General features: G+C 36.8%; 1 protein-coding gene across 6 annotated transcripts in view; it reads left to right on the top strand.

Annotated features, from left to right (window-relative positions):
• DLG2 (discs large MAGUK scaffold protein 2) overlaps window positions 1-22,839 on the top strand; it is a 2,181,535-nt gene that overhangs the window by 358,212 nt on the left and 1,800,484 nt on the right. The window lies entirely within an intron of this gene.

Below are 22,839 nucleotides of genomic sequence, written 5' to 3'. Positions count from 1 at the left end.
GGGATTGGAAAGTGTGGTCTGTAGCTGTCATCTCCATAGTAGGGCCATATATCTTAGGGTGTTTTAAAATGACCCAGTAGGGTTTAGGAACAAAATAATAGAACTTCCATTTATACTTTTTATCATATTCTTTATATTTTTAAAAAATTTTGGATGTTTATACAGTATATTAACAGTAATACATACACATTTAAAAATAAATATAAGGCTAGTAGAGTTCCGTGTTCATATGGTTTTTATATATAGGATAGTGAGGTCAAAATTTTGGAGAGTACTGTTGGAATCAACAGAGTAAGGCAAGTTGAGGAATGTTTGAGTTTATAACTGAGGATTAATATGGAGGCAGGGGCAGATAAATGATATTTTTAAGTGGCATTCAATACTTGGAAGGCAGGTAGTAGTACACACACACACACACACACACACACACGCACACACACACACTGCCAAGATTGTGTAGTGAAGCTGACTTGGAAGCTACATGGAATCCTAATCAATGGCATTTTGCTGAATCTTTGGACTGTTAAGATTGAGGCCTATGATATGCTTTCTATCCTGCTCAGAATTGATTTAAAAAATGGAAGAGATTAAGAGATTAAGTCTGATGATTACCTTAGTTATTTGAAGAAAAAGTTAATAATTGTTAATTGATACCACTATATAAAATTTATAAATACTAAAAGCGTTAAAAATCTTAATTTCAATACCTATAATTATTTTGACTTTTTAAGTCTTTTCTTCTGTAGAAATATATGTACATAAAATTTGTACAACAGAATATATGGTGTTTTTTATGACTTTTATATTTAATACTATACTAATAATATTTTCCTATATCATGGGGAATATTTTAATGGCTATATAATATTCCCTCATTTGGAATTTACTTAAATAGTTCTCCATTCAATATTTAGGCTATTTCCAGTTCTCAGCTATGAATAATGCTATAATAGATATCTGTGTATATCAACCATTGTGTGTTTTCTGATGAAACTACTGCATTCAAAGACATTGACATTTGTAAGTCTCTTGATATAAATTATCAAAGTGCTTTGCAGAAAGATACTACCAGCAGTGTTTGAAAGGCATTATCTATCTATACCCTCAGTAGTATTAATTATTTAAAATATTAATCAAATTAATAGATAAAATTTGTTAATGCTTTAGATTTCAATTTTTCATTATTGAGACTGAACTGTTTTGTTTTACCCTTTATTTTTTTATTGTAGCATAGTTGACACATGATGTTATAGTAGTTTCAAGTGTACAACATAATGATTTGACAACTCTATACATTATGCTATGCTCCCAAGTATAGCTATTATCTGTCATCATACAGCTCTATTATAATACCATTGACTATATTCCCTGTACTATATGTTTCATCCCCTTGCTTATTCATTCTATAACTGGAAACGTGTACCTCCCACTACCCTTTACCCATTTTGCCCATCCCCCAACCCCTGCCCCTCTGGAAACCACCAGTTCACTATTTATGGGTATTTTTTTAAAATAGTTATTGGGTATTTATATTTCTTTAAGTTTTTATTTAAATTCCAGTTAGTTAACATGCAGTATAATATTAGTTTCAGGTGTGCAATATAGTGACTCAACACTTCGTACAATACCCAGTGCTCAACAAGTGCACTCCTTAATCTCCATTACCTATTTAACACCCCCCACCTACCTCCCTGATAACCATCAGTTTGTTCTCTATAGTTTAGTTTATTTCTTGGTTTGCCTATTCTCTCTTTTTTTCCTTTGATCATTTGTTTTGTTTCTTAAATTCCAAACATGAGTGAAATCATATGGTATTTGTCTTTCTCTGATTTATTTCACCCAGTACTCTGTAGCTCTACCCATATCATTATGAATGGCAAGATTTCATTTTTTTATGGCTGATTAATATCCCATGGCGCGCGCGCGCGTGTGTGTGTGTGTGTGTGTGTGTGTGTGTGTACCACATCTTCTTAATCCATTCATCAGTTGATGGAAACTTGAGCTGTTTCCATAATTTGGCTATTGTAGATAATGCTGCTACAAACATTGGGGTGCATGAATCCCTTTGAATATGTATTTTTGTATTCTTTGGGTAAATACCTAGGAGTGCAATTGCTGGATCACAGGGTAGTTCTATTTTTAACTTTTTGAGGAATCTCAATATTGTTTTCCAGAGTGGCTGCACCACTTTACATTATTTTGATGAAGTCCAGAATTTTATTTTTGCTTTTTTTCCCCTTGGTTCAGGAGATATATCTAGAAAGAAGTTGCTACCACTGATGTCAAAGAGGTTACTGCCTGTGTTCTCCTCTAGGAATTTTTACAGTTTCAGGGCTCACATTTAGATCTTTAATCCATTTAGAATTTATTTTTGTGTATGGTGTAAGAAAGTGGTCCAGTTTCATGCTTTTGCCTGTTGCTGTCCAGTTTTCCCAGCATCATTTCTTGAAGAGACTGTTTTTTTTCCATTAGATATTTTTTCCTACATTGTCAAAGATTAATTTACCATATAGTTTTGGGTTCATTTCTCAGTTTTCTTTTCTGTTCCATTGATCTTTATGTCTATATTTGAGCTAGTGCCATACGGTTTTGATCACTACAGCTTTGTAATATAACTTGAAGTCTGAGATTGTGATGCCTCCAGCTTTGCTTTTCTTTTTCAAGGTTGCTTTGGCTATTTGGGGTCTTTGTGGATCCCCTACAAATTTTAGGATTGTTTGTTCTAGCTCTCTGAAAAATGCTGTTGATATTTTGATAGAAATTGCATTAAATGTATAGATTACTTTTAGTATAGACATTTTAACAGTATTGTTCTTCCAGTCCATGAGCATGGGATGTCTTTCCATTTCTTTGTGTCATCTTCAATTTCTTTCAGCAGTGCTTAATAGTTTTCAGAGTATGGTCTTTTACCTCTTTGGTTAGGTTTATTCCTAGGTATCTTATTATTTTTGGTGCAATTGTAAATAGGATTGATTCTTTGATTTCTCCTCCTGCTGTTTCATTATTCATGTATAGAAATGCAACAGATTTCTGTATGTTGATTTTGTATCCTATGACTTTATAAATTGGTGTATCAGTTCCAGCATTTTTTTTGGTTGAGGTTTTGGGTTTTCTATAAAGAGTATCATGTCATCTGCAAATAGTGAAAGGTTGCTTCCTTGCTGATTTGGATGCCATTTATTTCTTTCTGTTGTCTGATTGTTGTGGCTAGGTCTTCCAGTACTATGGTAAATGACAATGGTGAGAGTGGATATCTCTGTGTTGTTCCTGACTTTAGAGAAAAACCTCTTAGGTTTTCCCCATTGAGGATGATGTTAGCTATAGGTATTTCATATAAGGCTTTTTTTATGTTGAGGTATGTTCCCCATACTTTGTTGAGGGTTTTTATCATGAATGGATGCTCTATTTTGTCATATGATTTTATGCAACTATTGAAATGATCTTATGGTTCTCATCCTTTCTTTTATTAATATGGTGTATTACATTGATTGATTACAAATATTGAACCAACCTTGGAGCCCAGGAACACATCCCACTTAATCATGGTGAATGATTCTTTTAATGTACTATGGATTCAATATGCTAATACTTTATTGAGAATTTTTGTGTTCATGTTCATCAGGGATATTGGCCTGTAGTTCTCTTTTTTGGTGGAGTCTTTGGTTTTGGTATTAGGATAATGCTGCCCTCATATAATAAATATTGAAGTTTCCCTTCCATTTCTATTTTTTGGAAAAGTTTGAGGAGAATAGGTAGTAACTCTTTTTTTTTAATGTTTGGTAGAATTCACCTGTGAGGCCATCTGGCCCTGGACTTTTGTTTGTTGGGAGCTTTTTTGATTACTGAATCAATTTCTTTGCTTGTTATCAGTCTGTTCAAGTTTTCTATTTCTTCCTGGGTCAGTTTTGTAGTTTATGTTTCTAGGAATTTATCCATTTCTTCCAGGTTGTCCAACCTGTTGGCACATAGTTTTTCATAATATACTCATGATTGTTTGTATTTCTGGGGTATTGATTGTTATTTCTTCTCTCTCATTTTTGATTTTATTTATTTGGGTCTTTCTCATTTCTTTTTGATAAGTCTATCAGTTTTATTAATTTTTTCAAAGAACCAGCTCCTCATTTCATTGATCTGTTCTATTGTTTTTTAGTTTCTATATCATTTATTTCTGCTCTAATCTTTATTATGGCCTTCCTTCTGCTGGCTTTAGGTTTTATTCATTGTTCTTTTTCTAGCTCCTTTAGGTGTAAGATGAGATTGTTTATTTGAGATTTTTCTGGCTTCTTGAGGTAGACCTGTATTGCAATAGGTTTACCTCTTAGGATCACTTTTGCTGCATCCCAAAGACTTGGGACCATTGAATATTCATTTTCATTTCTTTCCATATACTGTTTTTTATTTCTTCTTTGATTTCCTGGTTGACCCATTCATTCTTTAGTAGCATGTTGTGTAATCTCCATGTAGTTGTGGTCTTTCCAGATTTTTTTCTTGTGGTTGAGTTCAAATTTCTTAGCATTATGGTCAGAAAAGATGCATGGTGTGATCTCGATCTTTTTGTATTTGTTGAGGCCTGATTTGTGACCTAATATGTGATCTGTTCTGGAGAATGTTCCATGTGCACTTTGAAAGAATGTATATTCTGCTGTTTTAGGATGGAATGTTCTGAATGTATCTGTTAAGTCCACCCGGTCCGGTGTGTCATTCAAAGCTATTGTTTCCTCACTGATTTTCTGTTTAGATGATCATGTCCATTGATGTTAGTGGGTGTTAAAATCCCCTACTATTATTGTATTATTATCAGTGAGTCTCTTTATGTTTACTATTAATTGTTTTATATATTTGGGTGCTCCCATGTTGGGTGCATAAATATTTATAATTGTTTTATCTTCTTGTTGGATTATCCCCTTTATGATTATATAATTCTCTTTTTTGTCTTTTTTTATAGTCTTAGTATTAAAGTCTAGTTTGTCCAATGTAAGTATTGCTACTCTAGCTTTATTTTTTACATCCATTTGCATAATAAATGTTTCTCTACCCCCTCACTTTCAATCTGCAGGGGTCTTTAGGTCTAAAATGAGTCTCTGGTAGGTAGCATATAGATGGGTCTTTTTTCTTTTAAATCCATTCTGACACCCTGTGTTTTTTGATTGGAGCATTTAGTCCATTTACATTCAAAGTAATTATTGATAGATATGTATTTATTGCTATTTTATTACTTGTTTTGTCATTGTTTCTGGAGATTTTCTCTGATACTTTCTTGTTTTTGTCACTTTTCTTCTCTCGCCTGCATTCAAAGAGTCCCCTTTAATATTTCTTGCAAGGCTAGTTTAGTGGTCATAAACTCCTTTGCTATTTGTTTGTCTGGGAAACTCTTTATCTCTCCTTTATTCTCAGTGATAACCTTGATGGATAGAGTATTTTTGGCTATAGATTTTTCCCAGTCAACACTTAGAATATATCATATACTGCCTTCTGGTTTGCCATGTTTCTGTTGAGAAATCAGCTAGCTTTATGGGTTTTCCCTTGTAAGTTAAGGACTTTTTTTTTTTTTTTTTTTTTAGTTTTTGATGTGGTGATCCATGATCCATTGTTTTTGTATAACACCCAGTGCTCCGTGCAGTATGTGCCCTCCTTAATACCCATCACTGGGCAACCCATCCCCCCACCCCCCTCCCCTCTAAAACCCTGTTTGTTTCTCAGAGTCAGTCCATAGTCTTTCATGGTTCATCTCTCCCTCCGATTCCCCACCACTTCATTTTTCCCTTCCTTCTCCTAATGTCCTCCATGCTATTCCTTATGTTCCACAAATAAGGGAAACCATATGATAATTGACTTTCTCTGCCTGACTTATTTCACTTAGCATAATCTCCTCCAGCCCCATCCATGTGGATGTAAAAGTTGGGTATTCATCCTTTCTGATGGCTGAGTAATCTTCCATTGTATATATGGACCACATCTTCTTTATCCATTCATCTGTTGAAGGGCATCTCGGCTCTTTCCACAGTTTGGCTATTGCGGACATTGCTGCTATGAACATTGGGGTGCATATGGCCCTTCTTTTCACTACATCTGTGTCTTTGGGATAAATACCCAGGAGTGCAATTGCTGGGTCATAGGGTAGCTCTATTTTTAATTTTTTGAGGAACCGCCACACTGTTTTCCAAAGTAGCTGTACCATCTTGCATTCCCACCAACAGTGTAAGAGGGTTCCCCTTTCTCTGTAACCTCTCCAACATTTGTTGTTTCTTGCCCTGTCCATTTTTTGCCATTCTAACTGGTGTAAGGTGGTATTTCCATGTGGTTTTGATTTGAATTTCCCTGATGGCTAATGATGATGAACATTTTTTCATGTGTTTGTTAGCCATTTGTATGTCTTCTTCAGAGAAGTGTCTTTTCATGTCTTCTGCCCATTTGTTGACTTGATTATTTGTTTTTGGGTGTTGAGGTTGAGAAGTTCTTTATAGATCTTGGATACCAGCCCTTTATCTGTAGTGTCATTTGCAAATATCTTCTCCCATTCTGTGGGTTGCCTCTTTGTTTTGTTGACTGTTTCCTTTGCTGTGCAGAAGCTTTTTATTTGATGAAGCCCCAAAAGTTCATTTTTGCTTTTGTTTCTCCAGCTTTTGGAGATATATCTTGAAAGAAGTTGCTGTGGCCAATGTCAAAGAGGTTATGGCCTATGTTCTCCCTCTAGGATTTTGATGGATTCCTGTCTCACATTGAGTTCTTTAATTCATTTTGAGTTTATCTTTGTTTATGGTGTTTGAGAATGGTTGAGTTTCATTCTTCTACATGTGGCTGTCCAATTTTCCCAGCACCATTTATTGAAGAGACTGTCTTTTTTCCATTGCATATCTTTTCCTGCTTTGTCGAAGATTATTTGACCATAGAGTTGAGGATCCGTTTCTGGGCTCTCTATTCTGTTCCATTGGTCTATATGTCTGTTTTTGTGCCAGTACCATGCTGTCTTGGTGATCACTGCTTTGTAATATAGCTTGAAATCGGGCAACATGATGCCTCCAGCTTTGTTTTTCTTTTTCAACATTTCCTTGTCGATTCGGGGTCTTTTCTGATTCCATACAAATTTTAGGATTGTTTGTTCCAGCACTTTGAAAACTGTCATTGGAATTTTGATCAGGATGGCATTGAAGGTCTAGATTGCTCTGGGTAGCGTAGACATTTTAACAATGTTTATTCTTCCGATCCATGAGCATGGAGTGTTTTTCCATCTTTTTGTGTCTTCTTCAATTTCTTTCATGAGTTTTCAATAGTTACTAGAGTATAGATCCTTTACCTCTTTGGTTAAGTTTATTCCAAGGTATCTTATGGTTTTGGATGCTATTGTAAATGGAATCGTTTCTCTAATTTCTCTTTCTACAGTTGCATTGTTAGTGTATAAGAAAGCAACTGATTTCCATGCACTGATTTTGTATCCTGCCACATTACTGAATTGCTGTATGAGTTCTAGTAATTTGGGGGTGGAGTCTTTTGAGTTTTCCATATAAAGTATCATATCATCTGTGAAAAGAGAGAGTTTGACTTCTTTGCCAATTTGAATACCTTTTATTTCTTTTTGTTGTCTGATTGCTGTTGCTAGTCGTACTAGTACTATGTTGAACAATAGTGGCAAGAGTGGGCATCCTTGTCATGTTCCTGATCTTAAGGGAAAGGCTCTCAGCTTTACCCCTTTGAGGATGATATTTGCTGTGGGATTTTCATAGATGGATTTTATGGACTTGAGGAATGTTCCCTCTATCCCTATACTCTGAAGAGTTTTAATCAGGAAAGGATGATGTATTTTGTCAAATGCTTTTTCTGCATCAATTTAGAGGACCATATGGTTCTTCTCTCTCCTCTTATTAATGTGTTCTATCACATTGATTAATTTGTGAATGTTGAACCACCCTTGCATCCCAGGGATAAATCCCACTTGGTCGTGGTGGATGATCCTTTTAATGTATTGTTGGATCCTATTTGCTTGGATTTTGTTGAGAATTTTGGAATCCATATTCATCAGGGACATCAGTCTGAAATTCTCTTTTTTGTTGGGGTTTTGCATGGTTTGGGGATTAAGGTAATGCTGGCCTCATAGAATGAGTCTGGAAGCTTTCCTTCTGTTTCTATTTTTTGAAATAGCTTCAGAAAAATGGGTATTATTTCTTATTTGAATGTTTGGTAGAATTCTCCAGGGAATCCATCAGGCCCTGGACACTTGTTTTTTGGGAGGTTTTTTGATCATTGCTTCAATCTGTTACTGGTTATTGGCCTATTCAGGTTGTCAATTTCTTCCAGTTTCAGTCTTGGGAGTTTATAGGTTTCCAGGAAGGCATCCATTTCATCCATGTTGCTCGGTTTATTGGCATTTAGTTGTTGATAATAATTTCTAATAATTGTTTCTATTTCCTTGGTGTTAGTCGTGATCTCCCCTTTCATTCATAATTTTATTAATTTGGATCCTTCCTCTTTTCTTTTGGGTAAGTCTGGCCAGTGGTTTATTGATCTTATTAATTCTTTCAAAGAATGAGCTTCTAGTTTTGTTGATCTGATCTACTGTGTTTCTGGTTTCTAATTCATTGGTCTCTGCTCTAATCTTAATTGTTTTTCTTCTATTGCGTGGCTTAGGCACTGTTTGTTGCTTTTTCTCTAGTTCTTTAAGGTGTAGAGTTAGCTGGTGAATTCAGAATTTTTCTATTTTTTTGAGTGAGGCTTGGATGGCTATGTATTTCCCCCTTAGGACCACCTTTAGAGTATCCCATAGGTTTTGGACTGATGTGTTTTCATTCTCATTGGTTTCATGAATTGTTTAAGTTCTTCTTTGATTTCCTGGTTGACCCATTCTTTTTTTTTTTTAATTTTTTATTGTTATGTTAATCACCATATATTACATCATTTGTTTTGGTGTAGTGTTCCATGATTCATTGTTTGTTCATAACACCCAGTGCTCCATGCAGAATGTGCCCTCTTTAATACCCATCACCAGGCTAACCCATCCCCCTACCTCCTCCCCTCTAGAACCCTCAGTTTGTTTTTCAAAGCCCATCATCTCTCCTGGTTCGTCTCCCCCTCTGACTTACTCCCCTTCATTCTTCCTCTCCTGCTATCTTCTTCTTTTTCTTTTTTCTTAAAATATGTTGCGTTATTTGTTTCAGAAGTACAGATCTGTGATTCAACAGTCTTGCACAATTCACAGCACTCACCGTAGCATATACCCTCCCCAATGTCTATCACCCAGCCACCCCATCCCTCCCACCCCCAACCACTCCAGTAACACTCAGTTTGTTCCTGAGATTAAGAATTCCTCATATCAGTGAGGTCATATGATACATGTCTTTCTCTGATTGACTTATTTCACTAAGCATAACACCCTCCAGTTCCATCCACATCATTGCAAATGGCAAGATCTCATTCCTTTTGATGGCTGCATAATATTCCATTGTGTGTATATACCACATCTTCTTTATCCATTCATCTGTCGATGGACATCTTGGCTCTTTCCACAGTTTGGCTATTGTGGACATTGCTGCTATAAACATTGGGGTGCACGTACCCCTTCGTGACCCAAACATTCTTGAGTAGAGTGGTCTTTAGCTTCCAAGTGTTTGAATTTCTTCCAAATTTTTTCTTGTGATCAAGTTCCAGTTTTAAAGCATTGTAGTCTGAGAATATGCAGGAAATAATCTACAACTTTTCGTATTGGTTGAGATCTGATTTGTGACTCAGTATGTGGTCTATCCTGGAGAAAGTTCCATGTGTACTTGAGAAGAATGAGTATTCTGTTGTTTTAGGGTGGAATGTTCTTTATATACCTAGGAGGTCCATCTGGTTCAGTGTGTCATTCAAAGCTCTTGTTTCTTTGTTGATTTTCTGTTAGATGATCTGTCTATTGCTGAGAGTGGAGTATTGAGGTCTCCTACAATTAACGTATTGTTATCAATATGACTCTTTATTTTGGTTAACAGTTGGCTTATATAGTTGGCTGCTCTCATGTTGGTGGCAAAGATATTTACAATTGTTAGATCTTCTTCTTGGATAGACCCTTTAAGAATGATATAGTGTCCTTCTGTGTCTCTAACTACAGTCTTTAGTTTAAAATCTGATTTGTCTGATATAAGAATTGCTACTCCAGCTTTCTTTTGAGGTCCGCTGGCATGGAAGATGGATCTCCATCCCTTCACTTTCAGTCTGGATGTATCTTTAGGTTCAGAATGAGTCTTTTGTAGACGGCATATGGATGGGTCCTATCTTTTTGTCCAATCTGAAACCCTGTGCCATTGTATGGGAGCATTTATACCGTTCATGTTGAGAGTGATTATTGAAAGATATGAATTTATTGTTATCAAGTTGCCTGTCAAGACCTTGTTTTTATAGATTGTCCCTGTAAATTTCTGTTGTATATCACTCTTGGGGTCTTTCTCCTTTTATAGAACCCCCCCTTAATATTTCTTGCAGGGCCGCCTTAGTGGTCACATATTCTTTCAGTTTCTGCTGGTCTTGGAAGCTCTGGATCTCTCCATCCATTCTAAATGACAGCATTGCTGGATAAAGTATTCTCGGCTGCATGTTCTTCTCCTTTAGTACCCTGAATATGTCTTGGCAGGCCTTTCTGGCTTGCCAGGTCTCTGTGGATAGGTCTGATGTTTTCTGATGTTCCTCCCTCTGTACGTAAGGAATCTCTTCTCCCTAACTGTCCTTAAGATGGTTTCCTTGGTTCTAAGATTTGCGAGTTTTACTATTACATGCCGGGGTGTTGGCCTGTTTTCCTTGATCGTGGGAGGGGTCCTCTCTGCCTCTAGGACGTGAATGTTTCATTCCTGAGATTACGGAAGTTCTCAGCTATGATTTGCTCAAATATATCTTGGAGTCCGTCTCTCTCTCCAACCCCTTTGGGATTCCAATAATTCTGACATTGGATCGCTTCATGGTGTCACTTATTTCTCTGATTCTATTTTCATGGATTCTGAGTTGGTTTTCCGTGGCCTCCGCTTTTCCCTTTTCATCTATTAAATTGTCTTCCAGGTCACTAATTCATTCTTCTGCCTCACTTACCCTAACTGTTAGATTATCTAGATTAGATTGGATCTCATTGATAGCATTTTTAAGTTCTGCTAATTCAGCTTTCATTTCTGCCTTTAGAGGCTCTATGTTGCTATTAATTGATTTCTCCATTCTAGCTATTGTCTTCACAATTGCTAGCCTGAATTCCATCTCTGACATCTTGGTTATATCTGCATCCATTTGTAAATCTGTGGCATAAGTCATAATCTCTGAATCTTTTTTATTTTGGGGGCTCCTCCTCCTAGTGATTCTGTTGAGGGATGGTTGAGGGAATGTATAGAGTCCAAATTATTGACCACAACTGAAGCAAGATGCACCTGTTTTCTAGGGACCTTAGGGTTGCTGGCCTCTTGTTCTCCCAGCCTGTCTTCTGGGGGAGGGGCCTGCCATGCTGTTACTCAGGCAAACCTGTTTGGGCAGAATTTCTCCTGCCCCTCTCTGGTGAGGAATGGGCTTAGTGGGAACTGTTTTTTGGGGGCTTTTGTTCTCTGGCGGCTTTCCTTGGCAGCTTTCCACATACCTTCCGAGAGTCAGAGCAGAAGAGACCATTTCCAACCCTCTGCCTCAGAGCAGAGAGATCACAGTCTGTTCTTCGGTGAGTTCTCCAGGCCACAGTCTCTCCATTTCTGTCTGTGCTGCTATAAACTGCAGTGTCCTGGATTGTGTGCCCCTCTGCAGCATTCCCAGTCCTGCCTCCAGGTCGGGGTACATCTCTGCCCTTTGTGCCTCTAAGATCGCCAGCCACCCACGGTTCACATGCGCAACCCCACCGCTCCAGTTTCCATCTAAAATCCTTTCCCCACCAGTACCTGTGCCTGGTCCCCAGTGTGGGAGGGTAATGCTCACCAGCGGTGTAGGATCCCCACAGCCAGGCTCCCTCCCACTGCCATTTATCCTCTGATATCTGCCCGTGGAATCACGGCTCCCCACTTCGTACCTTGAAACCAACCACCTGCGATATTCTGTTTGTAGAGATCCAGATCTTCTTACATCTCAGGCTGATTTCATGGGTGTTCAGAGTGGTCTGGTAGATATCCAGCTCAATTCCCAGGACCAGTTGGTTGGGTCCCCTACTCCTCTGCCATCTTTTTTAAACACCAAGGACTCTTTTTTTTTTTTTTAAGATTTTACTTATTCATTAGAGAGAGAGAGCACAAGTGGGCTGAAGGACAGAAGGACACCAAGCTGGGAGCCCAACACGGGGCTTGATCCCAGGACCCTGAGATCTTGACCAGAGCCAAAGGCAGATGCTTAACCGACCCGAGCCATCCAGCACCCCAAGTTAAGGACTTCTTTTGTCTTGCTGTTTTTAAGTTTTTTTTTCTTGATCAGTATCTTTTGCAAATTTTATTACCATATGTCTTGGTATTGGCCTGCTTTTGTTGATATTGATGGAAGTTCCCTGTCTCCTAGATATGAATGTCTGTTTCCTTCCCCACTTTTTGGCTATTATTTCTTGAAGTAAATTTTCTGCCCTCTTATCTCTCTCTTCTTCTTCTGGAACTCCTGCAATACAAATGTTATTATGTTTGATGGAGTCACTGAGCTCCTTAAGTCTATTCTAGTGTTGTACAATTCTTTCTTTTGTTTAGCTTCATTATTTTCCATTATTTTGTGTTCTAGATCACTAATTCATTCCTTTGCTTTCTCCAGCTTGCAATTCATTGCATCAAGCCCATTTCCAGTATTATTTATTGTATTCTTCATCTCTGATTCTTTTTTAACTCTTTTATCTTTGTTGTAAGGGTCACTGATGTCTTCTATTCTTTTCTCAAGTCCAGTGGGTATCCTTATGATTGTTGCTTTAAATTCACCATCAGGCATATTACTTTTATCTATTTCACTTAGATCTCTTTTTGTAGCCTTATGTTGTTCTTTCATTTGGGGTAAATTCCTCCATCTTGGTATTTTGTCTAAGTCTCTGCCTTCTTCTCTGTGTTAGAAAAGCCTGTAATGTCTCCTGCTCATGAAAGTAATGGCTTTATGAAGAAGTCATGTAGTGGCCAGGGTATGGCACTTCAGGGAGTGTCTGTGGTGTGTGCTGTATGCATTCTGCTATTGTATTTTGGCTGCTCTATCCCTCAGGCTAGTCATCTGCAGTGGCCCTTCTTGCCTGCTGTGGACAGTGTTTGGGCCCTGGCCTGAATATGGTGACTTTTAACTAGCTGTGCTCTGGTCTGCTTGTGAAATGAGACCTGACACCAACTCCACCAGAACTGAGGCCCTGAAGAACTCTCTGGTTGGGAGATGTGGTGTGGGCAGGGGTTTATGCTGGTCTTCTGGGGGAGGAGCCCACCATGCTCAGACTGAGGCAAGCTTGACTGAGAAGGATAGTCCTAGTAGAGCATAGGGTGTTGGGCCTTGGTATAAGGAAGTTGGGAAGCCAGTGTTGACACTGTACTGCTTCCCATGGGTTGTTCTGTGTTTATGCTGAGGGACAGTGGGGCAAATGGTGGCAGCCAGCTCTCCCTTTCTTGGAGACGTGTCTCTGTGAATGCTCCCTCCTAGGGACATTCTCCAAGAGGAGCAAATGATCTCTCTGCTGTGTGTCCCAGGCATTCTTCAAATTGCTTTTTCCATGCTGTCTGCCCTCATATTGTTTGCCTGCCTTTTCTCCATGAGCAGGACAGTATTTTCAAAATGGTGCTAAAATTCTTACTGTTTGGTAAGAGCATTTTATTTATGAAATATTCCATGATATTGTCATAATTATCACAATATTTCTTGTTTCTTGATCACTATTCTGCTTATAGTGCTTTTTGACATTCAAAACATTTTTAATTTTTAAGTGATGAAATCTACCACCTTTTTTTTTTTATTCTTTTCTTTCCAGTATTAGCTGTTCTCCTATATTTTTTCTAGGCTCTTATTGCTTTTTTTTTGAATCTCCTGAATTATTTTTAGTCAATTTCTAGATGCATAGTCCCATGCATATACCTAATTTTACATAAATGATAAAGCATATACTTTTTATCTTAAATTCAGTTCTTTTTTTTTTAACTTTTCCATGTTTGCATGTTTTCCCTTTTAGTCACTTCCTGTCTGTGCTACATTAGTTCCCTCCCTACATATAGGTAACCTATCTTAACAACTTAATGTGTTTATACCTTCTGCACTCATAAAATGTGTATTCATAAACATATACATGTATCTATATGTATATTTACATCTATATTTTATATATATCCATGCACACACATACACACACACAGAATTATGAAAAGTAATTGTTTATGAAAAAAATCTTCATTTTATATGAATGTTTCTTCACATTGTCTGGTATACCTTTAATTCGTTTTTCTGATGGATGCATAATTTCATAATATGGATGTATCATAATTTATTCAGTACTCACCCTTCAATGTGAATTTATTGTTTTCTGTTTTCTCCCATTGTTATTAATGCTGCAATCTGATGATTGCATGTATTTCTGAACATACTGATACTTTTATTCTATAGGATAGATTCTTAGGGGTGGCATTATTGGCTCTAAGGATGTGCATACTTTTATCTTGAATAAGTGTTGCCAGGCTGATTTTGCCTTCGATATTTTCACTAACAATGCATGTTGCTACAATTTTACCTCACATTCATCCCAGCAATAGGTATTGCTGCCCTTTTTAATTTTTACCAGTTTAATAGGATTAGTGATACTTTATTTTTAACTTAATTTCCATTTCCCAGGCTATTAGTGAATTTGAGCATTGTTTTTTTTTTATGTTTGTTGGCTATGTTAATCTGTTCTGTGAATTTATTCATATTCTTTTCTCATTTTTCTGTTGTATGTTTCTTTGTTGTCCATTTATATGGGCTATTTGTATATTCAAATGATTCAATATATACAGATTTTCTTAGGGATAAAATTTTTACATGAATTGTTATACATATGTAATGCCTTTGGTTTATATTATATTTATATTAATATTGTCTCAACAAATACATCAGCTAGATAACTCATTTAAAAAGAAAAACAGAACTTTAGCCTGTTTATTCAGTGGTTATCTAAGATTATCTGATTGAATGCATATAAATCAAGACTTTTAATTGGGTTTTGAACAGATGCTGGTGATATAAAGATGAATGATGAGAAAAAAAAACCCTGCATGAGTATTAGACTTACTTTTTAATGTCAAAATGGATAGGCAAGACAGAGTTAATGTGTGGGTTTTCCCACTGAAGTTTTAGGGTTTCTTTTTAGTTCTCCCCTATTCATCTTAAAATCTCTTGTTTAGGAAGTTCTCGTCCTTTAGTGATTCGAATATTGACCAATTATATCCAAAACATAAGAACATGAATGCTCAATAACTCCAATTAGGGTGCTTCTGAAGTGAATTTGATTGTTCTTCCTTAATGGGTAATATGAGGCAAAGAGACAGATCTGGCTGGTCTGTCTCCTTGAAGATAGAGGTGGGCATAGTAGGAGAGTATCTCTTATTTGGGGTCTCTGTACTGGGCCAGGGCAACTGAGGATCTTGCTCTGTTGGGATTGGCTTTCCAAGGTCAAATTTTGGAGAGTGAGTCCAAATTAAATTATTGCTAAAGTTGTTTAAATGAAGGACAGTAATTGAGCAGTGGAGCCAAAATGAATTTTATAACCAGAAAACCTTAAAATAAGGGACAACATCCTGGGTAGATTCTATTGATATAGTGCACAGACTTGTTTTTTTTTTTTTTTTTTTTTAATTCTCATCTTGTATCCCTTCCTTTGAACAAACTGAGTTTATTTAAAGCATCTGGGAAGGACATATAAGTTCTTTAAGGGTAACAATCGTAAATATTCCTTATCTCTGATTCTTCATATGCACAAGAGTTTTTATCATGTTAGGTTCAAGAAATAAATGTTGAACTAGAAAGAAGTCTCTCTAAGCACATTGTCCAACTTCAGTCTGGCCATAGGGCTACTTGCCTATTCCATTATACTTCTCTCTTTCTGTTCTCTTAGCTGGGTCTCCCCAGGATGTAGGCTAGAATGGAGAAGAAACAGGTGTGCCTTAGTTTATCAAAGCTGGCATAGGAAGTCATGGATAATATCCTCTGAAGCAATAAGAGTGATATTCTTATGTGACCGGTACATTGGCTCTGGAAACAGAAGTTTCAAAAAACACTTAAAGCAATGGATGCATCACTGGGATACTGATTTCAGTGGATTATATATGTGCTAGTACATTTATTTAACCAAAAAATTGGAGATTTAACTCAGTGTTCTGTATTTTTTTTTTTTTTAGTAGAATCAAGTCACAATCTTTTGAAGTCTTTTTAGACATGAAGAAAAAACCTGGTAGCATAAAAATGAAAATTTCAGGGCAAATAGCCATTAGATTGGGTATTTTAAAGACAGGTAGGCATCAGATGACTTTTGGCTGCAAAATGTCAGTGATACTTTCATGCCAAGGAGGTATCTGCCACCCCCAGTAGAAGGTTCCACAAAGAAGGGCACTATTATACACTTAGTGTCTAGAACATTGCCTGGCACAGGAGGACTCTTAACGAACTATAATACTGTATAGAATTTTTAACTTTATTTTTCTGTAAATCCACATGATGTTAGTATTAAGCTTTGAATCTGCTGAGAGGCAGAAAACATTATCTTCTCAGTTCTGGGTTTTCTCAAAGCATTTTTGCTTTACATTTAATCACTCCCACACTTTTGCTCCACTATCCTTTTTTTCTCAGAGGGAACAATTCCCTGATGCGTATATTTTGTCAGAGGATCTCAGTGAAAGTAGAGAGACTGTGTAATATTGTACATCACTGTGTTGAGGACAGTGCCTCAATGATTACTGGTAGATTGAATGATATTGGTAGGGGAGACATGCAGGGAAGCATCATGATCATCAATCAGCATTCACAATGAGAATTCCTGTGTGATATTTCCTTTCTAATCTTTGAGAATCTGCACTCCTTTATGTTGGCATATGCAGTTGAGATGCATGTTTCTACTTCATCTTTACCTATAAGGTATGCTCTACCATCTGCTCCTCTTCCTCATTTTAACCATAAAGCTTCTTCACTTAATCTTTTTTTTTTAAATCTCCATCAGTGTACCTCATGGCTACAAGAGTAAAAACTGGCAGCACAATGACATTTGGCTGCTTCCTACTTTTCTTGGGGTACAGTGGGATTTAGTGAGGCTGCTCACGCTCTTCTATTGGATATTCCTTTACCAGTGTTTTTATTTTATTCTCTTGTGCCCTATTGATGCCAGGGAACGTCTTTAAAGACTTAGGATTGAGAAAAGGATGAAAGTTTAAGTGATTTTTGGCAAAGTATCCTTTTCTCTTCTTTTATTCTTTTTCTCTTGCTCTTTAACATGACTGTTTTGGACAGAGGTGGAGTGGATAACTGGAAAGAAATATATTCCATTTGACTGCATAGTCTTTTAAATCTTTCCAGTCTTACACCTGGATGATTGATAGCTTTTGAACTTAAAAACAAGAATAAAGTGTCTTTGCTCTCTGTTGTTACGTCCTCTGGAAGTTCTGGAAGCCTCTAATGCAACAATTCAAATGTAGGATGGTTAGGGTAAAAAGGATATGCAAGGAAAACCCATTATTAATAAGTCCCTCTGTCCTTCTGCAACAGATACAGAAAGATTTGCTGCTTTGATGGAAGATATCCTGTAACTTGAATTTTAATGTCTGGTTTGCTGCAGGAAAATTTGCTATGAGGAAAAGAGGATGGTAGATAGAAATCTCTTAATTAGCTTTTAAAAAACAAGAAAGTACAAATAAAGTGAAGCCTGAATATCAACCACAGTTTTTTCCCCCAGTTTTATTGAGTTATAATTGACATAAAGCACTAAGTTTAAGGTTTATAGGATAATAATGACTTATATATATTGTGAAATGATTATTACAATAAGTTTAGTTAACATCATCTCATATAGTTACCAAAAAAAGAAAAATGAAAAATGTCTTTTTTCCTTGTGATGAGAACTATTAGAATTTACTCTTAACAACTTTTCAATAATGCCATATAGCATTGTTAGCTATAGTCGTCCTATTGTGCATTATGTCCTCAGTACTTTTTAAACTTATAACTGGAAGTTTGTACCTTATGAAAAGTTTGCTTTTAAATATACTTGTGAGGGTGCCTGAGTAGCTCAGCTGGTTAAGTGTCTGCCTTTGGCTCAGGTCATGATCTCAGTATTTTGGGATCAAGCCCGCATTGGCCTCCCTGCTCAGTGGGGAGCCTGCTTCTCCACCTCTCTCTGTCTCCTGGCTTGTGCTCTCACTCTCTCTCTGTCAAATAAATAAAATCATATATATATATATATGTACATATATATATATATTTGTGAAAAATTCTGCATATCTGACCTCTCAATCCAACTCAGTAGTCTGATATTTTTTACTATGTGGTAATATTTCTATACTTTCAATTATTGCTATAAAATAAGTTAGAGGTGGTGGAAAACTGAGATTGGGATTTTATCACATGTACTATGACACTTCATCGTATTTAACATAATTTTAAGTGATTTGTTTTCTACTGCCCTGTCTTCAAACAGTGTATTTGCAATCAAGATCACTTTATAAAAGTAAGGTCTTTAGCATTTCTGGTGGAACATGGACATACAGTGTCACTCCTTTGTCAAAGCCTCCCAGTGTCTTCCCACTCAAGTATAAGCTAAGTTCCTTGTGATTACCTGTAGAGCTCTACCAGTCATGACTTCAGTTATCTCTCTGATTTAATCGTACTACTCTACTACTCACTCACACCTGTCTGGCTTCCCTAGTCTCCTCACTGTTCCTTAAACACATAGAGCCTTGATTTCTTTGACTTGCTTTGTCCTTCAGGAGTAGCCTGAAATTCTGTTTTTCTAGATATCTGCATGGGAAGGGGGTGAACTCTTTCAAGTTTTTAATGTTACCTTTTCAAGTGAGTCCTACCCCATTCTATTTAAAATAACCTACCCAGCACTCCCTGTTACCATTCCTTGCTTTGTTTTTGTTCAAGCACTTGTCATCATCTATCAGAGAAACATTATTGCCTAGCTGTTAAGAGAAAGCAGTCTACAGTCAGACCCTTTGGCTTTGAATGCAGGCTCCACCACTTACTGACTGGACAACTTGGGTAAATTATTTAACCCCTTAGATCATAGTTTCTTCCTCTAAAATGGGAATCTTATAAGAATTAAATGTCTATATTTGCTCTCTCAATGAAATGTAAACTTCATAAGGGAAAAGATTTTTGTCTATTTTGTTTATTTCCCTTTCCTCAAAACCTAGAATTTTATCAATCATTTGTTGAGAATTTTAGTTCTGTTATTTTAGCTTATAGCATTTTTTCCCCCCTAAGAACAAATATACTAAAATTAGCTCTACCTTCTTAGCTAGGGCCATCTTAATCTTCCATGAGAGGCCACTGTATTTTTAGAATAAGTGCATAGTGCAAGTGACAGCTGATTGAATGACTCACTCATCCATTAATTCTTTCGTTTTAAATATTTATTGTTGAAGCTACTGTATTTTGTTAGGCTCTGTGCTAGATACATTCATTGGGAGACACTAAAATTAAAATATATTTTTCCATTAACCTTGACCTCAAGGAGTTAGTTTTTTAGTTGAGAGTCTGGACTTTTTTTTTTTTTATGTTATGTTAATCACCATACGTTACATCATTAGTTTTTGATGTAGTGTTCCATGATTCATTGTTTGCATATAATACCCAGTGCTTCATTCAGTATGTGCCCTCTTTAATACCCATCACCAGGCTAACCCATCCCCCCACCCCCCTCCCCTCTAGAATCCTCAGTTTGTATCTCAGAGTCCATAGTCTCTCATGGAGAGTCTGGACTTTTAAGGATGAGTCTGTGAGGATGGCGACTGAAGCTCTGACTTTGTATTCAAACAAATGTGGGTTTATATATGTCACTCCTGCCATTCATGAACTATATGACCTTGAATAAGTTATTCAATCATTGTAAACTGTAGATTCCTAATCAGTAAAGCAGGAATAATATTTGTACTTATTTCAGAGGGCTTTGAATTCATTAAGTGAGATTTTTAGATATGTGCTTAATATAGTGCCTGAGACATAATAGGCACTCAGTAATTCTTATCTGCTATCATTATTGCCTTAACTGCCTTGAAGAATGCATAGGGTGCGTAGAAGTAGGCAAAAAGGGCATTTCAGGCAGAGAGAACAGCTTGAATTATGTCAGAGTACTGATGAGGCATGGGGTGCATGTGGGAAATTACTAGTTCTGTTTGACTGGAGTGTAGAACACATTAAAGTAGGTAGGGAAAGTAGGAAGATCAAAGTTTGGTCATGTAATTCTTCACGAAGTAACCCCTGGTAACACCTTGACATATTTCCTTCTATCATCTCTCTTTATACAGTGTAAGTTTGTGTGAAAGATTGTTTATTATAGAATTGAGATTAGAAATACAGATAATACTAAACATCTATATAGTGCTACTATGTGCCAGACACTGTTCTAAATATTATACATGTATTTAATCCCTATTGCTTTCCTTCTGGGTCTTTCTAACAGATCTGTGATTGGTTTTAAGAAAGAAAAGAACAACGGCAATAACAATAACTTACTCTGAAGTATTCCCAAGATAGTATGTATTTCCCTGTATAAAATAATCCTGGTTTGATGCTCCATAGCTGGTCATTTGGCAGTACCTCCCCAATAGTCTTCTTCTAATATGACTATATCTGATTCAGTCTACTTCCATTTTTATAATAGGAGTTATTTTTTGGAGTACAGATTTCTTTAGAACCTTTCTGTTATCTAAAGGGGAAAGGAGAAGTTGCCTAGAGTATGTTATCCATTACAAAGATTTTTAAGAATTAAGTTTATGTTCTTCTATATTGGTTGTCCCTCTGACTCTTATTTGGTGGTATAGTCTTTCCATATATCCACTTTCCAAAAAGATGGAGGAAAAAACCTCTTTTTCATCTCCCCAGCCCTGCCTCCCTCTTCCCCTCCCCCCCACATTTCCAGGGGAAATCTTTTATTTTATTTTTATTTATTTTTTAAATTTAATTTAATTTTATTATGTTAGTCACCATAAAAAACATCATTAGTTTTTGATGTAGTGATCCATGATTCATTGTTTTCGTATAACATCCAGTGCTCCATGCAGTATGTGCCCTCCTTAATACCCATCACTGGGCAACCCATCCCCCCAACCCCCTCCCCTCTAAAACCCTCAGTTTGTTTCCCAGAGTCCACAGTCTCTCATGGTTTGTCTCTCCCTCTGATTTCCTCCCCCTTTCATTTTTCCCTTCCTTCTCCTAATGTCCTCCATGCTATTCCTTGTGTTCCACAAATAAGTGAAACCATATGATAATTGACTTTCTCTGCTTGACTTATTTCCCTTAGTATAATCTCCTCCAGTTCCAACCATGTTGATGTAAAAGTTGGGTACTCATCCTTTCTGATGGCTGAGTAATATTCCATTGTATAATGGACCACATCTTCTGTGGCTGATGTCAAAGAGGTTACTGCCTATGTTCTCCTCTAGGATTTTGATGAAGTGTTTCATCCATTTTGAGTTTATCTTTGTATATGGTGTTAGAGAATGGTTGAGCTTCATTCTTCTGTATATAGCTGTCCAATTTTCCCAGTACCATTTATTGAAGAGACTGTCTTTTTTCCATTGCATATTTTTTCCTGCTTTGTCGAAGATTATTTGACCATAGAGTTGAGGATCCTTATCTGGGCTCTCTATTCTGTTCCATTGGTCTATATGTCTGTTTTTGTGGCAGTACCATGCTGTCTTGGTGATCACTGCTTTGTAATATAGCTTCAAATCAGGCAATGTGATGCCCCCAGCTTTGTTTTTCTTTTTCAACATTTCCTTGTTGATTCAGGGTCTTTTCTGATTCCATACAAATTTTATGATTGTTTGTTCCAGCACTTTGAAAAACATCCTTGGAATTTTGATCAGGATGGCATTGAAGGTCTAGATTGCTCTGGGTAGCATAGACATTTTAACAATGTTTATTCTTCCGATCCATGAGCATGGAATGTTTTTCCATCTTTTTGTGTCTTCTTCAATTTCTTTCATGAGTGTTCTTTAGTTCCTAGAGTATAGATCCTTTACCTCTTTGGTTAAGTTTATTCCAAGGTATCTTATGGTTTTTGGTGCTATTGTAAATGAATCATTTTTCTAATTTCTTTTTCTACAGTTGCATTGTTAGTGTATAAGAAAGCAACTGATTTCTGTGCATTGATTTTGTATCCTGCCACATTACTGAATTGCTGTATGAGTTCTAGTAATTTGGGGGTGGAGTCTTCTAGGTTTTCCACATAAAGTATCATGTCATCTGCGAAAAGAGAGAGTTTGACTTCTTCTTTGCCAATTTGAATACATTTTATTTCTTTTTGTTGTCTGATTGCAGTTGCTAGGACTTCTAGTACTATGTTGAACAATAGTGGCGAGAGTGGGCATCCTTGTCATGTTCCTGTTCTTAAGGAAAATGCTTTCAGGGGAAGGCTTTTAAGGCAGAGGGAAATGACCAGCATTGGCCTCTCTGCTCAATCCTCTGTCTATAACCTACCAAGAAAGAGAGTACTCTGTTGATATTAGAATTCTTGGGTCTGGGTTGAGAGTAATTATTCAATAGGCAGGGCTTCATCCCTTCAGATTGTCAGAGTCCTAGACAAGAAAAGATCCCTGCTATTTTCAGCCCTATAAAGCTGAAAGATCTAAGATCTCCAACTGAAGATCCTGTTATTTAAGCTCTCCTTGCTCATTGTCTGAGTCCATTTTTTATATAGTCATAGCTTATGAAAATTGTCATTTTCTGGCTGATTCACCAAAC

The sequence above is a fragment of the Callorhinus ursinus genome, unplaced genomic scaffold (assembly GCF_003265705.2).
Source record: "Callorhinus ursinus isolate GAN/ISIS: 27379988/994484 unplaced genomic scaffold, GSC_fseal_2.0 scaffold35, whole genome shotgun sequence".
Taxonomy (NCBI): domain Eukaryota; kingdom Metazoa; phylum Chordata; class Mammalia; order Carnivora; family Otariidae; genus Callorhinus; species Callorhinus ursinus.
Note: the sequence above shows the minus strand (reverse complement) of the source record. Positions and strands in the feature narration are given on the sequence as shown.